The 20,944-nt window shown below is 34.7% G+C and overlaps 1 protein-coding gene across 1 annotated transcript in view; it reads left to right on the plus strand.

Annotated features, from left to right (window-relative positions):
• The first annotated feature begins 460 nt into the window (after nt 1-460).
• LOC113233590 (homeotic protein ocelliless) overlaps nt 461-20,944 on the plus strand; it is a 106,678-nt gene continuing 86,194 nt past the window's right edge. Inside the window, exon 1 of the mRNA XM_026468738.1 lies at nt 461-854. The gene's annotated coding sequence lies outside the window, so the exon portion shown is untranslated. The remainder of the gene's footprint in view (nt 855-20,944) is intronic.

Raw genomic sequence — 20,944 nt, forward strand, 5'->3', positions numbered from 1 at the left:
TAAGATCGAACCTAATCGTAATTCTTGCATTTTTTTCTAAATTCCTATGAATAATTATATAACTATGACAATTCAAATTAAGCACGTTAAGAATATATCAATAATGAATAGTTCCTTCTTTAAAAAAAAGTAATTAAAACATTAACATATTATGCATGCAAAAACATTCAAAATGGACAGCGCACGTGCTTGGCGCCTTAATGCAACCAACAGACTGAAACAAAGGAACTTCGCAAATCCGCAACACAATGGCTCCGGACCACCTATAATCACGCCTTTTGTTCCTCCCACAAAACACAAAACTACAAATTTACAGAAAAAAAAACCATAGTTTACTAACCTTTCGTCAAATAATGGCGAAATAGACAATAAAAATGTTATCGGAGTGTTTTTTTACCTGAAAAATGGCGGCGGTGGGGCGGTGCGAGGCGAGGGGTGCCGCCGCGCGGCAGTCGAGCCCCAGACGCGCTACGTTCGCGTGCAGCGCTCACCCATTACAATATTTGAATTTCGAACACCGAATTCGAACTACTCAGTGTTGTGTTCAATCGAGAAAAAAAACAAAGGCCTAACTAAAATCAACGATTAAAAAAAAATAGATTTATTTCAATTGGACTGTTGAATTATTTTTTCGTTAGAACTTTCTCAAGGACGCGTAATTAGGAAATCGGGAGCTGATTAAACAAGTGTTTTTTTTTTTTGATAAGATATTCGTAGCCACTCACACCGTGTCGTGTTTAGTGATTGATCGACGTGATCAATTAACGTTTGAAACGTTTTTAGTGAAATTATAAAGTTATTTACTCAGTGTTGAGTTTATTCACGCTTGAAAGTTTGGATTTTGGCACTTTAAGGTAAGTTTCATAATTTTAAGTCATAATTCGAAGTCATTTTCATTGATGTATAGACGTGATTGTGGACTACGTAAAACGCGTCGGCACAATGCTTGCATTACATCTTTGTTTAAAAAAAAATGACAAATTCTAAAATCAAAAGGTAGAAATTATTGTGCCAGAGATATCGTCACAAACATTACGGTCATTGACCCTTGACGAAATGAAAAGTACCTTCATATTTTTACTCTTTGTTGTTAGTAAATTCAATAGATTGAAAATATATTTTGATATTTCGTAAATAAGGTTTGAAATGAACATGAAGATTAAATTAATAAATTATAAATAATAAACATATCGGCACGAATTTATGCTCATATAAAAATAAACAAAAATATGCCTATTGTTGTACGTATTTGGTTAACGATTTTATAACAAAACTTATTAACATACAATATTAATAAATTTAAACGTTCTAAAGCTACATAAATCTACAATAACATAGATAAATTACGTTTGCCAACAATAAGTTCATAGGATTTTGTAGTTCTTGAATGTATACTGATACAGAATGGATGATACTTCCATCTGAAATCCCTTAATTGTTGTGTAGTTTGTAGTTTAATTTATTACAAGTAGTATTTGGGAGAAAAGTTATGTAATTGTACGTAAGAATATAAGTATTTTGTTTTGATTTTTAACCGACTTTAAAAAGAGGAGATTCTCATTTGGACTGTATATTTAATATTCTTTGTGCATGTTGCGCGATTACATTTGTGTTGTGTGTTGGAAAGAGGGTACCTCAATAATTGGTCCCATTTAAATTTGAAGACAATATTCCACCTCTAAGGGTGGCAAACTAGAATATGAATCCGGTTAGCAAAAAAAAGCCGACATTCAAGCTTTTAAACCGGTCGGTTTTGTTTAATAAAAAAGTAATAATTATTTGTTTCTATTTTCAACATTCCATGATATCACAGAAAGGTATTACCAACTAGAAGTTTTGGTTAAATATATTTGATAATTACCAAAATATTACTGTGTTGTTAAAAGTCGGCTATCTCGCCCAACAGTCTATTATCGCAGGCACTTAAACGTACCACATTTTTGGCACTCCATTATATTCATCTAATACAGCCTACTCTATAGTACTTATGTTAGACCTTTATATCTCTATCAAAAATCAATACTCAAAATGAGAAAGTAAAGATATAAATAAATATCACGACTGTTTGTTATTATATAATTTATTCATATAAATCAAATGATATAAATTAGATTCACGGCATTTTGATTTGAGCTGTTGAAAAATTGTTTTCCATTTCTGCATAAATTAATGCTGGTTTAAAAATAACATTTGAATAAAATGAGCGGGAAATTATTTAAAACGCTGTATATAATTTATCCACTACGTTTTATCTATAGAGACGCGTTAGTAGATATATGAAACAAAAACGAATTGTTCGATTTTTAAACGAAATGACGTTTTGAAACATGGCCACAGGCAGACTGTTTTTGTTCAATGATAATTTATGTTTATTAATTTTTATAAATACGCTTAATATTTTCACTAATCTCTTAAAGAATTTGTTAACTCATAAGCAATTAAAATATAGACTTGATTTACCATGTTAGGTATAAAATGTAACAAATACTTAGATATAAAAATTACATTCAATGACGATTCTTTATCATTTCGCTGTCATATTTGATTTAGTGTTTTTATCCAAAGATAAAAATCAATGATAAAAGAAATAATTAATTGGCTTGATCGGCTGTCATTGCAATAACGTTGTGTATTTGTAAAAACCTAAATCAATATTGGCGTCGGTATGTTCGCGTTAATGATAACCGAATACTATTTAGTTTCCATTTACAAATATTTAAAAATATATTTCATATTGTTTTACATTATTCCGCATTGTATATTGAGGTAATTTCATACACCTACAGCCTAACAAAGTAAGAGACAGCCAACTTTTGATATTGTGTCTTTTCGGCTTTGCCAGTGTTGCTATTAAAACCACGGTTTCTACTAATTTTCTGATAAAAGTTTTTCAGATAATTAAATAGTTATTTGTGAAAAAGTTGATAATTTGCAGAAATGAATGTTTAGATATACAAAACGTCTGTGCCACCGGGTTGTCATTCGCCTTAATGACAGACAGAAATTACTTATCTTCTTTTTTCTTAGCCTTATATTGTCTTTAGTTTACTTAAGAATATTGCAAAAATTTTGCAATATTCTTAAGCATTTGTAAAAATCTGTTCAACTAATTAATATGTTTTAGTTTATTCTAATTTCTATTAATAATTAATATTAAATTGAACATAATAAAAATTCATTGAATAAAATAATTTGTAAAACTTAATATAGCGTAAATTGGAATGTTTTCTTTGTAAAATTAAAAACAAGGTATTTAATTAATAACTATTGTAACTAAAGTGAAAAAATAGGGTGGTTTGCATCAATATTAGACATAACTGGTTGAAGACTGTACCACCTCAGTCAACCGTGACCATAGGCCCTGTAAAAAGCCCGAAAAGTCGGTTTGTTTGAAATAACAAATATACGCGATTTAAATCCGGAAAAATAGTTTCATTTCCTATGTGTAACAATCCCGAAAACCTAAGAACTCAATTTGTTCAACAATTGAATGAAGCGTCAATGGAATAAGGACTAAATCCTCTCTTTTTGAGACCCGTGCCCTGTAATGGCACGTGTATAAGTTGATATTGTTAATCGGATATTAAACCCTATCTAACACTCTCAATCAAAAATCATAAAAAAGTAATTATCTTTTGTCTTTCATTCTTTCGGTTATTTAAAAATAATCCTGTGCTAGTAGGAAAGACAGCCTTAAAAAACAGCAATTTACAAATTGAATTCAATTACATAATGTACAAAAGTAACAATTGTTTATCGCATATAAAATAACAATAATACTAATTTCATATTATATCCATTGCATCTAGGGGAGTATCTTGGTGCTATTCATTATTATTTTATTTTTGCGTGCGGCAACACTGAGGGGGCCAATTCTACAGTTCATATACGTTGGGGTGTAAAATAGCTATTGTTGAATAGAATCTTACTTTTGTAACCCCTTTTTGGGATAATGGAAATAGTATATATTAGAAATATGAATTAGGAACTGGTTTCAACGACCCTCTAGTGTAAAATACGGCTAGTCGTCGTAAGGTTTTAAATCTTTCTATAACACGCAGTTTTCCTTCATAATTAGTACTATAAATTGCATATGGTTCGGTTTTTTTTAATGTACCAAGTGACGGGACGAACAAGTCGTGCGCCTGATGGCAAGCGACACGCCTATCCATCACAGTTGCATTGCCAATTTCACCAGCACCCTTACCCTTCAAAAGCGGAACGCAGTAATGCTCTCATTACCACTTGGCGGTAGAAATAGGTTAGGTGGCAGGACTTCCCTGGATGAACTCGTTCGCAAGTAGCAGTAGCTACTAAATAATAAATTAAATTAAAAAATAAAATCGGTTCCTTGTGATTGGAAGACGAGTTGTAACATTTACAAACCTACCTGTGTCCTAAGAACCAGTACTTTCTTCTACGTACTTTAAATAAACAACCTTATACTTAAGACTGTAACAACAATGTGTTTTTTGAGGAGACAATTAGTAAAGAACGAAAAAGTGAAAATAATGAAGAAGACAATAAATGAATTGAAAAATCGACAAGTATTTATTATCTAGTACTACAGGAAAACCCTATTGCTGTAATTTTTATCAAGCTCAGACCTGAGGATCCTGGCTTTCCTATCTGGGTTGTTCCAGCCCAGATAGTTCAGTTTCACGTCTGTAAGATTTATTGAAAAAGGAAATAGCTTTTTTGTAGATATTTTCGGACAAATTTTTTTTTGAAAGGAGGTAGCAAAAACGCAAAATATATTTCTTTTTCTAAATCTCATGGTCAAACAGGAAAATATCTATTACCTTGCAATGTATCACATTTATATTTCATAAAAAAATATATATTCCGTCTTCCGTACCCTTACCACAAAGTACGTCTCGATAGGAGGGTATATCTCAGGGGATGACTACCCTCGTAGGCGGGGCACGGGGAGGCACGCCCTCCAGTAATTTACCATATTTTGAGTTACAACGCTCTTGCTAGCGCAGATACTGTCATCTTGAAAAGTGTATTTCGTAACTTGCTAGTAGAGTTACTTGTGTGGATTGGTTACTTAAAAGGACCACTCCATATATAGTCTTGAAAATAAAAGATACTTGTTTATAAAAGCTACAGCTTCGCTAGTGATAAGGGACACACCTGTCCATCACAGTTGCAGCGCCACTCAGAGCTTTGAATCGCAAAGGTCTTAGGCGCATTGTCACTGCAGCCGTCAACCCGAGACATAAGTTGACAAGTTTCACCAGCACCCTTAACCTTCAAACCCGAAACACAGTAATGTTCACATTACTGCTTGACAGCAGAAATAGGGAAAGTGGCAGTACTTCTCTGAATAAAATTTTTCACAAGAAGCTTTACTTTTAAAGTTTTTTTATTTCTTGTGTTCTATAATATTATCAATTTAGCCAAGTTTTTACAATATGGGAACCCCAAAAAGATATAATTCCACGTTCGAATACCTTCCAAGGGGCGTTAAATAAATTGCGTTGAACCTTCATACATTTTACACCAGAAGGCGATTTCTTTTAGAAACAATTTTTACTCTCAGAAATCACGTAAAAAAGTCAGTATTTTCTTATGGGTTTTCACGTTCCGTAGAGTACAGAGACAAGTAACTCAATATTAAAAGATGCACGAACGGATAGAGAATGGAATTCGTTCGCGTTCAAAACCCTTACTTTACCCATTACCATTAGAGCGGTGGTAGTCTAGAAGAGAACAATTGCTTCTCAATTTAGAGGCCGAACATTCAAAGCCTTGAAGTGTGCAGAGAATTTGGCACGGATTGCCTGAGGGTGGTGGTTCGAATCCAAGCAGGGTCGAATGAGATTTTCTAACTAGTGGAGTAATTTCACAAAATATAAATTAATATCATGCTAGTGAAACATCGTAACATTCAATACACTTACAAATTACAATTATAGCAACATCTCTAGTCAGCAATAGTACCTCTCTGAAGAAATAAATTTCTCACAGATGGCGCTACGGCAAAGAAGTCGTTAAAAACCAAGAACAAAGATCTGCAAGAAGCACTTAAAAATCCGTAAAGTCTGCTGGTTAATAATTATAACAAACTAGTGGAGTAGTTTCACAAAAAAAAAGAATTGAGTATCATGGAAACAAATATAATATAATTTGTGAATACTTAGAACGCATAGCTCTCCCTAACGGTGAAAGAAATTCGTGATAAAACCTGTATATATACACAACTTGCATAGCGACCCATCGTTTCGGACCATGACCCCTCCTTAAGAGGAGACCTATGTCCAGTATCGGGACGTATAGTTGGTTAATGATGATGACGAAAATATTAATTTTTTACGAAAAATAATGACATGACATTAATACGAGGAATAAAAATAAACTAGCTTCATAAAGCTTCTATATTGATATTCAAAATTTGCCATTTACCAGGTTTAAAACTATAGTGAAACAAAAACTTTATTGGTACGAAAGGTTTTTATACAGATTCTGCTTACTTGGATGACAAAAATCCGTGGTAGTGACCCGTTTAGCTCTTCCAGGTAGTCTCGATCTAAGATGTTTAAATTGGATATTGTAATCATAAATGTATTCAAATGTATATTTACAAAGAGCAACCCCTAGAGTTTCTTGCTCATATCATATCATATCATCTTGAGCAGTAGAGTTTAATCAGTATGACTTATTCAAGTGTAATTTGCCTACCTATGAAATACAGATTATTTTACTTTGACCATTAAACAAACGGGCAACGGAGAAACAACGACGTAGATATTAATTTCGATATCACGTCTGCTAAATATCAGTTTGCTTGTTTAATTAATTTTCCAAAGTAGAAATAAATTTTCCATAAAACACGTGTGAGGGCTATGCTCTAACACGCCTAGGTAAAAACATAGTTGCCTTTAACCCCTTTTAAGATCCTACAAACAGTAATGGGAAAAGCGTTAAACGTGTGTTGTTGCACTAAATGTACTAATTACGAGCACATGTTTCAGGAATGATGCCTAAGTAAGTATGCCCTCAATTTTGTTTGAAAAGCATATATTTCTAGACAACCTTTGATCATAGTATGACTATGTAGCGCTAAAGATCATTGCCCATGATCTGACCCGGTTAATGGATGTTTGTGAACTGAAATTACATTATAATTATTAATACAAAGATGTAAGAAGAAAGCCTTAAAACCAAATACAAAGACAGGACAGCAAGCACATAGAAAAATTCGTGAGGTCCGCTGGTTCGTTCCGTGGCTTAGTTGGAATAGCATCTAACACGGTATGCTAGAATACGTCGGTTCCAATCCGGCCGGATCGAAGGAATTTTTTCTGAGTGTTCGATCGTTGTATTAATGATTATAACAAACTAGTGGAGTAATTTCACAAAAAATATTTGAATGAAGAAAAGGTTCTTTAATTCGACTGTATTTTTTTGCATGTATGTTACGGCATTTGCGAACCGATTTTGATGATTCTTTTTCTGTTGGAAAGAAGATACCTCAGCAGTAGTCCCATTTAAATTTGAAGAAAATATTCCACCTCTAAGAGTGGCAAACTAGGGGATGAATCCGGTTTCACGCACTTTCCGGTAACCGATTTCAATAAAATTTTTGAGGTCGGTTTTTTAGGAGGTACTCTGTACTGAGATTATAAATAATGCAGTTATAAACCACTTTTTATTTTATGTAAAAAAAATATTATATATTATATATATTAAATAATAATATATCTTCGGAGTTAACATGTAACGGGGTAATAAAGATTTGATATTAAACATATTTTTAATAGTGTGAAAACCCTAAGTACCTAAGTTATTGTCAGACTTTTTATCAAAATAAACATCATCATATTCGTGCGCCATCCCTGCGCAGTTACTTGTAGTAAGAATAAGACCAAAACCGTTCTGTGGGTGGTCAACAATAAATACAAAACACACAAATATTTACATTAACATTCATTTTTTGCATATTTATTTTCCATAATTCTGTTTTCACAGGTTATATATTATAATGAAATATACAGTATTATAATGAAACCTGTGAAAACAGTGGAGAAACCAATTGAAAAAATAATGGCGAAAAAACTTTAAGACAAGAAAAAGAGAAACCTATCACAATTTTTCAATTTACATATACAAAATATTAAAGCAAACATCGGGAAATAAAATGGGTGTATCAAGATCATCGACGATTATTATGAATAATTTCGTTTATGATATGGTGGAGAAGATTGCCAATGAAGCGGGGAGGTTGACCGCCTTCCCCAAGAAACACACGCTGACCAGCCGAGAAATAGAAACAGTAATAAAATTACTTATACCGGGAGAATTAGCCAAACACGCGAACATAGAGGCTTTGAAAGCCAGTATTACTATGTACCATAACAGCAGAGAAAAACAACCTAAATAGTAAGTTAAAAAAAATTATTATAAATTAAAAAGGTTGATTATTATAATATTGTTTTATAATTCCCAGCACCCACAATGAAGCCACACATACCATCGATCGTAAAGTACCCATATTTTTCTATAAATCTAGCCGTATATCATTTCTGTACGCCGTATTTATACTTTGGTGGGCCATGATCTTTGAATGCGATACTTTCATTATTTGCCCAGTGGACATTACTCTGGGCGTTTACGAGATCATAGGAATAATATTCTTCTTCTTCTTGAGCCTTTAGTCATCCACTGCTGAGTGTCGATCTCCTCATGTGCATCCAGGTCATTTTGGTTATAGGTAACTACATCGTCCGTCCGTCTAACTTTCTGTCGGCCGACGCTTCTGGTACCGGTCCTCGGTCTCCACTCTAGTACACATTATACGAATAATATTGTTTTTACTTTGTGCTTTAAAAGGTTAAAGATAAAAGGCTCTAGAAGGATGGTTCTATATGTAACTGAGAACCACAGAAAATTCAACCTCTAGTTAAAACATGTATGGGATCAAAACAAACTTCAAAGTGTTATCTATCGAAAAATCACAGACACTAATAGTCCAAATCCGCGATTAAATCTAACTGGCCAATTAACCGTGTGTTTGTCTGTCTCTCCCAATGGGGTGGCATCCCCTACGCAGATAATGAGATCGCCAATTAAGGAATGAAATATATAAATAAATATAATGAAACAAAGGCAACGGTTTTGACATGGCAATACTGTTTTTTTTTATAACGAATAAGACAAAGGATCCACCAATATACGATAATACGAACAAATTCAATAAACATTTTATTTTTTCAAAACGAACACGTCGTTTAAAAAAATACCCTTTATTTCAAATACCTTTATGATAAAATAATATATACAAATAGTTTAAATAAATACTTTCTTTCAATATATTTAAATTAACTGAATTTGAAATTTACTATGACCTTTTCGGTGAAGGACAACATCATGCTGAAACTTGGATGTCGAAGACGGTTCACAACCCCTGGAAAGCGTGTGAAGTCCGCAGTTAGAATTGGGCCACCGTGGCGGACGGTGGTCTTAACTCACGCCTGAGAAGAAACCTGGGCATTCATTCAATGGGACGTATAAATGATTTTGACCAATCAAAAGATAAATCCAAAATATTAGTTTTGATGCTCCTTGCAAATGAACTGCATGCATTTATTAAGTTAAAATTAGTTTGAATGTAAGGATCAATTCAATTATTATTGTGAAATTACTTCACTAGTTTGTTATATAGAATAGAAAAAATTCCGTCGATCCGGCCGGATTCGAACCGACGTCTCCTAGCAAACCGTGTCAGACGCTATGCCAACTAAGCAACGTAACGAACCAGACGACCTCACGAGTTTTCCTATGTGTTTGTATCCGGTTTTTAACCGTAGCGCCATCTATGAGAAATCCATGAAAGTATTTCAACACCCAGTTATGCACCTTTACAGCTACCAGCCCTGGCTAGAGACGTCGCTATTTACTGTAATTAAGTGTTTTATTGAATATCATTTTATTGAATATCAGGATGTTTCAGGATATTCAATTATTTTTTTGTGAAATTTGTCCTCTAGTTTGTTATAATTGTTAATACAAATTTGTACCAGTGTCTCCTAGCAAACCGCTGCTTCTAAGATCATCTTCATGCAGTCGAGGTCTCGAATAACGCATTAACTGCATGCAGTCGAAACCGAATTCATGAAACTGATTACGACGAATTTGTATTAAAAAATTAAAATACATATTTTTGCGTCAATTAACATTAGAAAGAAAGAAAGAAACCTGTTTATTGCGCAAGCACAGACACGCATATAAACAAAACAACAGAGGAATAATATCCCGTTACTTTGTACATTTACTTTTAATTAAATTCTACTGTTCATCATTTCGCCATGAATAAAATAGAATGTAAAAAGATCGTCAAATTCTGGCTTAAGAGTAAAACTTACAATGAAACAGAGGGTTTGCTGGAAGTTGTTTCATAGTTGTTTTTATATAGGTAACCTTTAATTTATAACTATTTATATAAGAAAATTTATTTTTAAGCTGTAATATAAAAAAATGTGCCCAAAAAGTACCTAAAATACATGTATACATTTACTTAGGTTAGGCATCGCAATTACACATTAGGTGTTAGTATTTGAAGAATGTATAATTTAGACTCCCTTCTTAATTCTTATTTGAATAGTGTAATAGCTTTATTTACATATGTTGTACTTGTATTCTATTAGATTAAGTTATATTGAAATAAATTTATCTTTATCTTTAATAATAATAAAAAATAAATAAATAAACAATCAACATATTACCTATGCAGTACCTAACTCACACAACAATACGCAAACGTTAAATATTACTAACCCATCATGATTTAAATATTGAACCTTATGTACAAGTATATCAGTAATCAGACAGAGAAATTTTCCTTAAAATATGTAAAATGATATAAGATTAAAGAGTCATGATGAAAAAATTAATTAAATTTTTTTAAAAGTTTAATTATCATATTATGAAAGCATTATCACTTACGCAAATACAAAATAATAAAGAATCGACTGTCATGTAGATACCGTCGATACCGTCGATTCAAAGTTAATTAATCACAAACATTATCTTAGAAAACTAGCTATAACCGATATAATTAAACAGCCTATGCGTCATTAACTATTCACTTTACCGTAGCTCGCTAATTACGCGCGCGTCGGGGATTTTATGAAACTAATGATCTGTCATGCCAATTATTTCATGCGATTTAGATGGATTTTGGAGTTAATAAACAAGGGGAGAGGTACGGCGTAACACTAATGATATTTTAACCAAATCATTATTTCATTAAAATATTGATTATGTATTAGTAAAACAGGTGGGACTAAAAATGAACATGGACAAAACGAAGCTTATATCGAATGTCCATGTTGTACCAACCCCTATAATATGTTGACCAGTATGTCTACCTCGGGCAAATCGTCAAATTACGTAGAGCAAACTTCGAGGAAGAGGTCAATCATCGAATCCGATTCGGTTGGGCAGCTTTCGGGAAGCTCCGGGACATCTTCTCGTCCGCAATACCGCAGACCTTGAAGTCAAAAGTCTTCTAGCAGTGCGTGTTGCCAGCGATGACCTACGGCTCTGAGACGTGGTCGCTTACTATGAGTCTCATAACAAAACTTCAAGGTCACTCAACGAGGCATGCAGCGAACAATGCTCGGTATTTCTCTACGTGATCGAATCAGAAATGAGGAGATCCGTAGAAGAACGAAAATCACGGACATAGCCCAAAGGAAAAGCAAGTTGAAGTGGCAGTGGGCAGGGCACGTAGCTCGTAGAACTGACGGCCGTTGGGGCAGAAAGGTTCTCGAATGGAGACTGCAAACTAGAAGACGTTCAGCGAGACGGCCCCCTACTAGATGGACGGATGACCTGGTAAGGGCGGCGGGTAACCGACGGATGCACGTTGCGTCCGACCGGCTAGTCTGGCAAACTTGGGGAGGCCTATGTTCAGCAGTGGACCTCTTTTGGCTGATATAATGATGATGATAGTAAAACTGCACTTTGCAGTACCAAGTGCCTTAAGAGGCGCGTTTCCATTAGGTCGTGACGACAGATAGTCGTGTAGTTTAAAGAGTCGTTCGTGGCTTTGTATATTGAAATGAACTTGCTTACATATAATACAACACGATTAGCTGTCGTTCACGACTTTTTTGACGTTACGACGATAGATTGTCGTGATAATGGGAAGAGCTTGAACGACAGTCCGACGATAAATAAAACGTCACGATAAAAATGTGACGACAGATAATCTTGGCTTCAAACGATTCTGTCGTTAACTGATAAATTGTCGCTGCGATCTAGTGGGAACAGCTAGACACGACAGTCGTTCAACGATAAAATAAACGTCCACGACACAGTCACGGCAGGTAGTCGTGATATGGCAACAGGCTAGACGCGACAGTCGTCCAACGATAAATAAAACGTTGCGACATATCGGGAACGCTCCCTAAGGCCAGGTATTTCGACGCAAACTTATATTTTAAGAAGTAGGTGTAAATTCATGTAATAAATAAAATTAGAACAGGTGGAGAAAACTGTACACAGATCCGACATCGATTAGCGCCCGATGGCGAATGACGGGGCAGCGAGCACCGCGGCGCGTTTTTAAGCCTTTGGACAGGCGTGTCGCTTACCACCAGGCGTACGACTGTTAATAATTCCGTCAATTGTTTTCGCGAATGATCAGTACAGAGTACTACAAAAACCGACCTCAAAAGTCACTCATCCCCTAGTTAGCCACTCTTACGAGGTTTTTTCTTCAAATTGAAATGAGACCTTTTCTGAAGCATCCTCTTTCCAACAAAACCAGGATCATCAAAATCGGTTCACAAATGCCCACGGTTCACAAGTTATCGCATAACATATATACAAAAAAAAATTACAGTCAAAATGAGAACCTCCTCCTTTTTTGAAGTCAGTTAAAAAATACCCCAAATTCGCGTACTGACGTCACAGTTTCAGGGCAGAGAAATTATTAAGTCAATTTGAGATTAAGTTCTATGAATGAAAAATGAGAAGGCGTTTATCAAAAAGATTAAACTCTCAGTAATATTATAATTAACCGCTCAAATATTAAGGGCAATATTAATCTAAATTCCATAAAAATAAGTTTTTAATCTGGCAATACACGGCATTACGCGTGTTATTCTCTTAAAGTCCAATCACTACCGTCGAATTATCGTTGTGTTATCGTAACTTATCGTTGAAGTTATCTTTAAAAATTTTCAGTAATTACAGATAAACAATTTGGCAATGTATATAGATAAACTTGTCAGGATGTTTATAATTGATGAGGTGTTTATTATTTTATGTTGTTCTAGTTATTTGCCTCTACTATGTCCGTTTGAATATCATATTTTATTGTAAAAGAATACTTACCTATTTCTGCCGCCAAGCAGTGATGTGAGCATTTCTGCGTTCCAGTTATAAAGGGTGCTGGTGAAATTACAGGCAAGTGGGACTGGTCAACTTATGTCTGAAGGTGGCGGGAGAAGTGGTAGTGGAAATCCTTCAGATTTTTTTATGAGGCCAAGTGACGGAAGTAGATGACGCGGCTGTCCATAACAGTTGCAGTTGCTTTAAATCACAAAGATTTGAGGGGCACTGCCACTGCGCCCGACACCCTGAGACATAAGTTGACAAGTCCCATGTGCCTGTAATTTCACCAACACCCCTGCACACATTACTGCTTGGCGACAGGAATAGGTAAGGTGGCAGTAGGTCTCTGGACGAACTGTATCACAGGGCACTGCTACTACTAAATACATATTTGTTGTAAATAGAGTTCTGTTCAAATTTAATGACATTATTACAAAATGTTATTGCTGTCTCATCTAGACCATTCGACTTGCCTTTCTATTGAATCGACTCGCTTGAAAATCGCATTGAAACAAATTAATACAGCAAATCGTTACATCGAATGTACACACGCCTTCACATCAAGCTACACATTGACGTATCTTGTTCCGTTGCACTGGAGGCGATTTTCGAACAAAAATGTGTAGCCTGGTGTGCCGTTGTCCGTACTTGAATCGATGTTCATAAAAATAGAATCGTAATGTGCATCCTTACTTGTTTGATTCCAAATGATTGCAAGGTATCGTGTGGAGTTACTTCTTTTTCGTGTAAAAAAGATTATTTACATAGAAATTTGTAATAAATAAGAAATTATGTCAAATTCCGTACTCACCGACCCACGATTTCAAAGTCAAAGTATCATTTATTACATAGGTAAAATTTTTATACTTGAAAACGTCATTTTTAAGCTACTTTTTAGGCTACTGCTCGTTGACTACTCTGACCTCCCTGAGAGGAACGAGCCAGAAACAGGGATTGCTCTTTTCAAATAAACTTAAATGCTATGGAATACACTTTGAATCATAATTGTGTGGAATCTAGACTCTTGTTGTCTTTCCATACTTCTTTATCTAAAACATACTCTTCTATTTTGTAATATGACTTTTCAATTAAATACTTTTAATGTAAGTTTTAAACTTAGCAAATGGTAATCTTAATATATGCTCCGGAATCTTATTGTAAAAACGTATACAGTTCCCTATAAAAGAATCGTTTACCTTAGTTAAACGAAATCGTGGTACCATGAGTTTGGACTTAATTCTTATGTTAATATTATGAATATCTTCTTTCTTATTGAAATTATGTTTATTTTTACGGGCATGCAAATTATTTGAGCAAATGTATCTACTGCGATGCCACAGTCATGGTACCAGTCTCCTTAAACTTTTCTCTGAGAGAAACCCGAAACCTAAACGGTACACAGAACGAATCGCTTGTTTTTGCAACACAAATATGGTTTGCATATCTGCCGCTTTACCCCACTTGAGAATACCGTAGGACATTATACTATGAATGTAACTAAAGTAAACTAGTCTAACAGTAGCAACATCGGTAAGCTCACGTATTCTACGGACTGCGTATGCAGTAGAGCTTTATCTGCTGGCTAAGAAAGATATATGTGGAAACCATTGAAGTTTACTATCTAAAGTCACTCCCAAAAAGACAGCTTTATTAACAAAGTCTAACTTTTCTCCATTTATTTCTATGATTGGACTAGTTGATTTTACATTAGGTAATTCAAATTTAACACACTTTGTCTTCTTGGCATTGAGCAATAAATTGTTAACATTAAACCAATAAACTACCTTTGAAAGGGCATCGTTAATATTATCATAGTTAATGTGTTGTCTGTCTGTTTTAGAAATCAAGAATGTGTCGTCAGCAAACAATACTATGTCGCAAAGGTCATTAACAAAGAATGGTAGATCATTAGTATAAATGAGAAATAAGAACGGTCCAAGTATTGAGCCCTGTGGAACACCCATTTTTATCGGAGAACCCAAGGAAGTCACTCCATTTATGTCTACTTTCTGAATTTTGGTCTGAAATAGGTCAATACCCGGTGCGTTGGGTAAAAACCCGGGCGAGTTGATTCGGTATTAACCTAACCCACTGCCTATCTCTGAGTATGATAAAATTATTTTTGATATGAAATTGATTAGTATTATTTCGTACTTTATTTTTAAAAATATAAATAATCGTTGTAATTGTTTCATTTTCTGTCACGTCATTACGTCACTTTATTATTGAATGTGTGTTTTGTCTTTAATGTAATGGTGCTAGCTTTACATTGATCATCGTATTTGTTAAGTTCCTTCTGAGCTAGTAATAACATTATTAAATTGAAATTACAGGCGTAATTTCACCAGCCCTCTTACCCTTCAAAATCGGAACACAGTAACACTGACATTGAACTCTTTCACAAGAAGCTCTACTGCCATTCGTCATCTTTTATTATGCGCACAGCCCGGGAATGGAATTTTTATGGGCGAGCTCGTTCCATCGTAAATCCTATCTTTGCACCAGGGCTTGGTGCTCTAGAACAAGTCCATTTAATTAGAAGGTCTTTGCCTACCTCATAACCGCGCACGCGATGCGCTCCTCCTACCGCAAAATGGCGGCTATTTGGTTTCGCAAATTAGAAAAGCATTTAGCTTAAATACAAGTTTTTATAAATAAAAATTATTATTCTGCGTTGCTAAATAAATACCCTCCGTTTTACCAACAAAAACATCTTAAATAAAATGCAGTAATACACCGCAAATCCTGTACTTAAAAAGCACTAATGAAAGTTTTGGTGTATTTGGATAAATATGATAATATTCCGTTTGAGTCGTTCTAACGTTTACCATGAAATTACTCCTTAAAGTATAGTTTATAAACATTTATATTCAGGGTAAACTTAAAAAACGCTACTTACGGTATGTTTTCAATAAATAAACACCGAAATCACCAGCCCAAACAATAACACACACGATTGTCGTGACGTATTTTTGAAGTTGTTTATTTTTTTAAATGACAGACCCAGGCATTAAAAACTTTATGGTTTGCTAGAGTAGTTACCGAAATAGCAATTAATATTAGTTCTTTTACCTGTTATAACTTCGATATCCGATAAATCGGTATAAAATCATCACCGGCACCTCTAGGTGTGGTATGCGTCTACGGCTGCATGTATCGCGTGAGCGGATAAACAGATAATTCATTTCATTCAGTGTACATAGGTAGATAAGTATACCTTCCATATCCGCGTACTGTTGTCTACGTATACGTTCAGTTGTCTATACAAACATTTCACATTTATTATTAGCCGTTTTTTAATTATCGATTACGAAACATTTTAAACAAACATTTCGATTATCTATGGACGATACACATTTGATCGATTGTAATTATTATGGATTATGTTTTAATTGGACATCCAAAATGTTACTACAAAAGAGTTTTAATTCCATGTAATTATGTTGGAATTATCTTGAATTTTCCGATTACCGACGAATTATTGCAATGTTTACTTGGTTTTTACAACCGTTCCTAATCTAAACGGTGACGGAATCTAAAAATGTTATTACCGTTTTTAAAAACGGTAACGTGATCCCTAAATGCACTTTCGGTGGTCACGCAACCCTTGGCTTTTAACTGAGAAATCCACGTTAACATGTTCGTGGTGTACCTCCTAAGGAGTTATTGTGTACGAAAGTAAAAAAAAGTAGTCATTTGAAAAATGGACTGAAACACATACTAACAAACTTCGTTTAACAATCTTTTGGTAGGTATACCTAGGTATTACATATGTAGTGGTTTAACAAGCCGTGTTTGCCTAGTCGTTTGCCCTATCGCCTCTCAACCAAAAGCCGTGAGTTCGAATCCGGGCTTGCACCTTTGAGTTTCTCAGAATTTATGTGCGAAATTTGATTTGAAATTCACCTTCAGCTTTTCGATGAAGGAAAACATCGGAATGAACTCTTCAAGTCGAAGAAGGTTCACAATCTTCAGAAAACTGTTTCCAGTTTGACACAAGACAGACTTCTGTAAAATATACCTATACTTTTTTTAAAAATAAAAATCCCCAACACACATTGGGCCAGCGTAGCGAACTGTGTCCAAAAACCGAAGTGATATAAATGGATTGATGATAACGTACGGGGTCAAGAGCATGTCAAGCGCTCTTGACTGCACCACAGGTGGCTATATTTTATTATTTAATTTTTTATCAAAAAATACCTAAGTGCGCAATTGAATTCCACGAAGATGAAGTTGACGATACAGCATGCATAACACCGTTCAGGGAACAAGACGCACAAGTCGTGCGCTGATGGTTAGCTACATGTCTGTCCATAACAGTTACAGTGTCACTCTGAGCTTAAAATTATAAAGATCTGAGGGGCACTACCACTGCGCCCGTCACCCTGAGACGTAAGTTGACAAGTCCCGTGTGCCTGTAATTTCACCAGCACCCTTAACTTACCCCTCAAAACCGGAATCCAGTAATGTGGTGGTGGCAGTACTACCTGGACGAACTCTTTCACAAGGAGCTCTACAGCTACTTAAGTTCCACCCCATAGCAGTTCGCCATATAGATGTGGAAGCGAATCGCTTAGTGCGAATTCTTGGAATATCGACAACATAGGGGTGGAACCCTAGCCTACGTCTGATCCCCCGGTGATGAAAAGGGGAAGGCGGAATTAAATCGTTTAATTCTCTCGCACACTCTTCGTGAAATATCCTGTAGAATATATGAAAATCAGTCCCATCGGACAACAAATCAGAGCGGGCAACTGTCACTGTCATTCAGTCCATCGTACAAGTCGTGCATTTTTCTTCTGATTTATACATATAAAACATTATAAATACTCATGCTTTTGAATTCTTATTGATGTAGACATAGACATAGCTCACTTGCTTTATCTACAATCATTAATATTTTCATAAAAGAAGTTTTCTCTTTTTAATTCTGAATTATCATTATTAAACGTCAGACTGGCAAATGTTCGTGTTTCAAAACATTTACAAAGAGAAATTATCGTTATCAGTACAGACAAATTGATAAGTTATCAATAAATAATTACATGAAAGATATCGTCACCCGAATTACTAGTGATAGTTTTTCACCTAAATGAAATAAAATTGAGTTTTCCGTCAAATATTATCAAGCCAATTCCGTCATCTTGTCGCGGTGATTATATCGTACTAAATTCGTCAATAAGTTTTTTTTGGCGGGTGACCTGGGAGCCTACTAGGAGCTTTTATAAGCAGATTAGCCTAGTTTCATGCAATTCACTTGACGTGGTAAACCTGAATTGCTTAAATAACCTACACAAAGTTGAACGGGAATGGCATGGCAGGATGATGAGTTTTACTGTTTAAACTTTAATTATTGTCTCTTGCTGGTTAGCTGACATCTAACAAGAGCGAGATGGAACTACATACTAAATCATAAGAAAGAAATAGAAAGATGTACTATCCTGGGAGCGTTCAAGCACTATTAACCGATTGTGTTCAAAATGAGAATAATTATATTTTTTTACTAATTTCATTATTGATTATACTTACTTCGTTGTTTTGTAATATCGGCAACTTTTCAGTCATACTTTACAATTTGTCGTACGATAAAGTTACGTGTCATATCTAGTCATTATTATTGAAATTAGTAAGGTGAGTTTGTAACATAATTGGAACGTATCTTGTATTCGTACATTATCATTGATTGCATTAAAGTCAAATTTGGCGCTATTTAAAGTAAAAGTTATATTCGGTCAATAAAATTATTAAAATGATTACAATTATGCCAATAATTTATCAACAATGCTTTAAACTTAATTATGAAGATTCGAAAGTCGAACTAAAATTTTCAAAAAACGCTCAATAGTTTAATAGTATTTATCGAGTTCTTAGGTTTTCGCGATTGTTACACATAGGAAATGAAACTATTTTTCCGGATTTAAATCGCGTATATTCGTTTTTTCAAACAAACCGACGTTTCGGGCCCTTTACAGGTCCCATGGTCACGGTTGACTGAGGTAGTGCAGTCATCAACCAGTTATGTCTAATATTGATGCAGATCCTGGGTAGATAACGGACTTCTTTCAGGTCCTTGCAAAAGAAGTCCGTTATCTACCCAGGATGCTGCGAGAGGCCATTGAAATTAAAAAACATCCTAATTTCAACAGGGAAGATGGTTTCTCCGTACCACCAGTTTGGGATCCAGTATTTCCTCTAATGAAAAATCCTAAACAGACATAAGACTGCAGTACTAATTAATATGTTTTAGTTTATTCTAATTTCTATTAATAATTAATAATAAATTGAACTTAATAAAAATTCATTCAATAAAATATTTTGTAAAACTTAATATAGCGTAAATTGGAATGTTTTCTTTGTAAAATTAAAAATAAGGTATTTAATTAATAACTATTGTAACTATAGTGAAAAAATAGGGTGGTTTGCATCAATATTAGACATAACTGGGTGAAGACTGTACCACCTCAGTCAACCGTGACCATGGGACCTGTAAAGGGCCCGAAACGTCGGTTTATTTGAAAAAACAAATATACGCGATTTAAATCCGGAAAAATAGTTTCATTTCCTAATAGTATTTATTTATTTACAATTGGCTATATAGCCTACAAAGATAAAAAATAGGTAAAATAGGAAAATATGATAAAACTTAAACGAAACTTTTTAAAATGTAACAAAGTCTAAAAAAAGTTAGTCACGGAGTAACTTCTTTTGAATTGCTTATTTTTACAGATGAGACCGCCATTTGCATGACAAATGGCACGTCTTGATACGATTTTGCAATGAAAGCAAAGGTGAACGGATTTCGAATGGGGAACGTAAACGGCATGGGCAGTGAATTGTTTTTCTGAGGTCATAGTACGAATTTGACAGGCAATCCAACTTACAGACTTAAATAGGATTGCCGAGCTCATAGCAGGCCCCCTGAATGTGCTGGGAATATAGACCATAAAGCAATCGTTCTCTTTGAAATAGATAAAAAATAAATTTTACATTATTTTTATATGATACCAACTGGCGGGATGAACGCCTGTCTCTAGCAGTTGCAGTGCCGCACTCAGATCTTTAAATCGCATTGATTTGAGAAACATTGCCACTGCACCTGTCACCCTGAGACGTAAGTTGACAAGTTTCAAGTGCCTGTAATATCACCTACTGCTTGGCGGCAAATAGATGGAAGTACTTGCCTGGACGAGCCCTTTCACAAGGACTTATTAATAACATCATGGTACCAAGATTTCGTTTAACTAAGGTAAACGATTCTTTTACGAGAAACTTTATACGTTTTTACAATAAAATTCCGAAGCGTATATTAAGATTATCATTTTCTAAGTTTAAACCTTACATTAAAAAGTACATATTTTAATTGAAATGTATATGCTTATTACGAAATTCAGGACTATGTGTTAATAAAGATGTAATGGATAGAGAACATGAGTCTAGATTCCACACAAATATGATTCAAAGCTTAGAATAATAACGCATAGAAACCTAGCCCGCACACGCTAAGTGAGGCAAGTTAGAGGCTTCCAAACGCGCTCCCAGGAGCGCGCGGGCTGTTAGTGCTCAAGGTCATATTGCACCGCGAACAGCTCCA

This window comes from Hyposmocoma kahamanoa, unplaced genomic scaffold (assembly GCF_003589595.1).
Source record: "Hyposmocoma kahamanoa isolate Upper Pololo Valley unplaced genomic scaffold, ASM358959v1 79, whole genome shotgun sequence".
Taxonomy (NCBI): Eukaryota; Metazoa; Arthropoda; class Insecta; order Lepidoptera; family Cosmopterigidae; genus Hyposmocoma; species Hyposmocoma kahamanoa.